Source organism: Alosa pseudoharengus, unplaced genomic scaffold, assembly GCF_046254945.1.
Source record: "Alosa pseudoharengus isolate Yale_2024_CS ecotype anadromous, Long Island Sound unplaced genomic scaffold, YU_APseudo_1.1 YU_APseudo_1.1_scf_1, whole genome shotgun sequence".
Taxonomy (NCBI): domain Eukaryota; kingdom Metazoa; phylum Chordata; class Actinopteri; order Clupeiformes; family Clupeidae; genus Alosa; species Alosa pseudoharengus.
In genome coordinates, this window is record NW_027468564.1 from 15,990,649 (window position 1) to 15,995,479 (window position 4,831).

Here is a 4,831-nt window from a genome sequence, read left to right on the forward strand (position 1 = left end):
TTCCTGTAATGCTTCAGTCTCTGGGGACTCCACAGGAACCTCAGAAATCAATGGAGTTACAGATACTCGTTCACCCGCCAGATCATTTCCTAGCACGAACGCAACTCCAGGAATCGGTAAACTAGCTAGCACTCCAACCTCAACCACCCCAGTCACTAAAGACGACTGTAAATGAACCTGGTGGAGAGGGACTGCTTTAAATTCTCCTACATCACTGTTCACACCTTGGATGAGAGCACACATTCTCAAAGAACTAGATGGAGGAAGGGCACCATTATCTGCCACCCACAAAGACTGGGCCGCACCTGTGTCTCGCAGGACAACCACAGAGTATTCTTGCCCACCTACGGTGACAATGCCATCTGAAAGAAAACCCTTATACATCCCCAAAATGTCATTCTCACCCAAGGAACTCTCATTACACCTTCCTGACACAAGTAGATTTTTCTTACCAGTATCTTTTCCCATGCGCCTGTTCAAAAAGACTTTACATTCTGCCTTTTTGTGACCCTTTTTGCCACAATAAAAACAAACAAGGTCATCTGTACGCCCAGCCACTCGCTGTGAATCAATCCTAGATACTTTAGCCACCAATGAGGGCCTCTGGGAGCCATTCTCTGGCCCCCTACCCAACTGGGACTTGAAAAAATTGGGCCTATATGTACCCCTTGAAGTGTGCTGATGGGTAAGTTCGAAGTCATCTGCCAAAACCGCTGCTTTCCTAATATCATCAACCTTTTGATCTTCAAGATAATTTTTCACTTCAAAGGACACACTGGTTTTAAAATCCTCTAGGAGAATGAGCTGTTTTAGGCGCTCATAATCCCGTCCAATGTCTTTAGAACGAACCCACTTATCAAATGCTATCTCCTTTTCTCTAGCATATTCTATATGCGTCTGGTCAGATTTCTTATTGAGGTTACGAAAACGTTGCCTGTAAACCTCTGGTGACAACTCATATGCCGATAGAACAGCAGCCTTAACAGAATCATAGGACGCTGACTGTGAGGCATCCAGCGCAGCATAAACCTCCAGAGCCCTCCCTGTAAACACACCTTGAACAAGGAGAGGCCATTTGTCTCTCGGCCACTTCAAACTATTTGCCAATTTTTCAAAAGACAAAAAGAAAACGTCAACCTCTTTTTCACTAAAGTGAGGAACCAACCGAATGTTTCTACTCAAATCAAAAGCTCTTTCTGCTTCCATGTTGGCAACTTTTCGTTCTTCTAATTTTAGCTTTGCTTTTTCTTGTTCAAGTTCTTGTTGGCGACATTCAAACTCGCGTCTCATGCGCTCTCTATCAAGCTCCAGCATTGCAGACTCTTGAGTTGCCCGCTGCTTGATACGTTCCTTTTCTACTTCTAATTTTGCAAGCTGCAACTCAACACTCATCGTCTCTTTATCTGGCGGAGATAACTCGGGAGAGACCTTTGCTGCCAGCTTTTCAATTAAATCACCTTTCCTAATATCAGCTGCACATTCAATTTGTAAATGTTCCGCGACTTTTCGTAGTTCATCTTTTTTCAGTTGATACCAGTCTCTCATACGAAGAATTCGGCCTTCGCCTAGAAAAGTTTGTACGTCAAATGGTTCACTCATTTTCAGTGTCGACGAAGTGTCCAACTACTGACGTTAATGAATTAAAATGGCCAATACACAGTGAGCAAACACACGCTAAACAAATAATATTTACAAAACTAACAAAAGAAACCAATAAAATACTGAAAACTATTAGCTACAACTGATTTCCAGTCTATGTCCAGCCAATACTAATAGCTAACTCCAATGTTTGCTAACGAGCTATCCAAACTAATCAGCTAACCCACAGTTTCTATCCCGGACCTGAGCACCCAATTGTTACGTCCCAGTTAACCCTCCCGGCTCGTAAAACCCCCGTAAACATGTGTGGAGGGAAACGGGAGCAACAAGTGTTTGTGTGTGTGCATGTTGTGCGTGTAAACAAGCAAAAAAAAACGGCACCAGACAGATTCCCCCAGGTAGATGGAGCTTACCTCGTTTCACGGGGACTGTTTTCAGGGCCGCTGCCTTATCGCGGAAGAGCCCGCGCGGTTCTTTGTCCTCCTTCCGAGGTCGTGCAGTTTTTTAGTTTGTTTAAAAATCTTTGGTGTATTCCCAGATATTTCCCGTGTACAAGTGAGTGCTGGCGTTGGTATAACCCGGCGTGGATACTAGGCAACTCGGCGACGTACTCGAAACAAAACTATAGAACCAAAAACAATGCAAAACCCGTCGCTCATTCAAAGGGACACCCTCCTATCCTGGAGAAACTTGGCAGGCCTCCGGCTGATCAGACCAGGCCAAAATATGAAAGAACATCCACCGCCGTCTTCAGCATCAACCCAACTCTCCATTGCAAAACGCCATGCTCCCAAAACCCAAATCACCAGCACAGGTGCCCTCATCGCAGTCAATTAAGGGTGTAGCCCCACCCCCTGAGGGACCGTCAGCCACACGTAATTGTTGTGTACCAGGTGCCATCAAAAATAAACAAAACAATCAGTATCAGTGTGTACCTGGGTGTAGCTTATGTATCTTCGTAACATTAGGTATGTGTGATGACATCAGCAACTGGTCCCATCTCACTGTACAATTCAAACTAGTCAGTCTGAGCCCACAGTGCAGGGTTATGGTGCCATCTAGTGGTCAACAGGAGAACATGCCCTGAGAGGAGACTACTAACCTGCGCACCTGAGTAGGACACCTGCTCTGAGACAGTGTTATGGTGCCATCTAGTGGTCAACAGGAGAACATGCCCTGAGAGGAGAGTACTAACCTGCACACCTGAGTAGGACACCTGCTCTGAGACAGGTCTGTTGTACTTGTGTATGTAGAAAATTAGTTCTTTTGTCAAGCCAGTAAAGCTCTTTGAATCAAAGAGTAAGAAAACTCTGAAAGCTGAATAATGTGTGTTGTAAGAAAACTCTGAAAACGGGATAATGCCGTGGTTTTATTTAGTACACGGTCACGTTTTCAGAGATGGGACTCAGGTTCAGATATGACAAACACCCAGAATTGACTCAGAGGAGATTTATTAACAGAGACAAAAAAGAGCTTCCACAGTCCTGAGGGTAATCCACAGGGAACACACTGGGCCAATCTTCAACAGAGAGCAGTCTTCAGAAAAAGCACAAAAAACAGTTCAGAAAAAGTCATAGAAGGCAAAACCCCAGCAGGAGAACAGGGCTCAGGCAACTGGACACTCCCACTCATTCACCGGCAACAAAACACAGGCAGGCAAAAAAAACAGAAAAAACTTGGCGGCAAAAGTACAAAATCTTCAGGCAGAGAACACAGTCGGTGAAACATCAGGCAGAGGTCAAAACCAGGCAGGCAAAAACTCACAGTCAGGCAGGTCGCACTCGAGAACTGCTACGAGAAGACGGAACGTTCTGACAGGGAGGCAGACTGGTAATGGGGATTTTAAAGCCAGCTGAAATTGCGATCAGATGCAGGCTGATTGACGCTGTTTGGTAGGCAGATCAGAGACACCAGTGGAAGCAGGTGAGAACCAGGAGCAGACAGAGGAAGGGCGGAGACTCAGACCCACAGCAGTGGTACACAGATGTGCAGGATGGGGTGCATTATTTTGGACATCAATATATGATATGCAGGATGGGGTGCATTATTTTGGACATTAATATATGATATGCAGAATGGGGTGCATTATTTTGGACATTAATATATGATATGCAGGATGGGGTGCATTATTTTGGACATTAATATATGATATGCAGGATGGGGTGCATTATTTTGGACATTAATATATGATATGCAGGATGGGGTGCATTATTTTGGACATTAAAAAATAAATATATTGCAACTTTTGAGGGTTCTGTTTCCTGAACTAAGAGTGACCCACTCCACTGTGCTGCACAGATGCAATATCCTGGACATGAAGCTGCTGCAGTGCCCTGGACTTTCATTAGCACACACACACACACACACACACACACACACACACACACACACACACACCCACACCATCTTGGACATGAAGCTGCTGCAGTGGACTGGACTTTCATTAGCACACACACACACACACACACACCATCCTGGACATGAAGCTGCTGCAGTGGACTGGACTTTCATTAGCACACACACACACATACACACACACACACACACGCACACACACGCACACACACACACACACACACACACACACACACCATCCTGGACATGAAGCTGCTGCAGGGCCCTGGACTTTCATTAGCACACACACACACGCACACACACGCACACACACACCATCAGCACACACACACACCATCCTGGACATGAAGCTGCTGCAGGGCCCTGTACTTTCATTAGCACACACACACACACACACACACACCATCAGCACACACACACACACACACACACACACACACACACACACACACACACACACACACACACACACACCATCTTGGACATGAAGCTGCTGCAGGGCCCTGTACTTTCATTAGCACACACACACACACACACACACACACACACACACACACACACACACACACACACACATACACACACACACACACACACACACCATCTTGGACATGAAGCTGCTGCAGTGCCCTGTACTTTCATTAGCACACACACACACACACACACACACACACACACCATCTTGGACTTTCATTTTTGATGTGAAAATGCGAAAGCCCCTGTGCAGAAATGAGCGTAACATTTGCTTGGGTGACCCCAACGATTACAGGTAAATGTCTTAAATTGACTCAGGGGATTACATGTGAACTCGACACACTGTAGCCATTTTGATTCTACACGTGGAAAGATCACACCCCAACTCTTAACTCAGATGTAG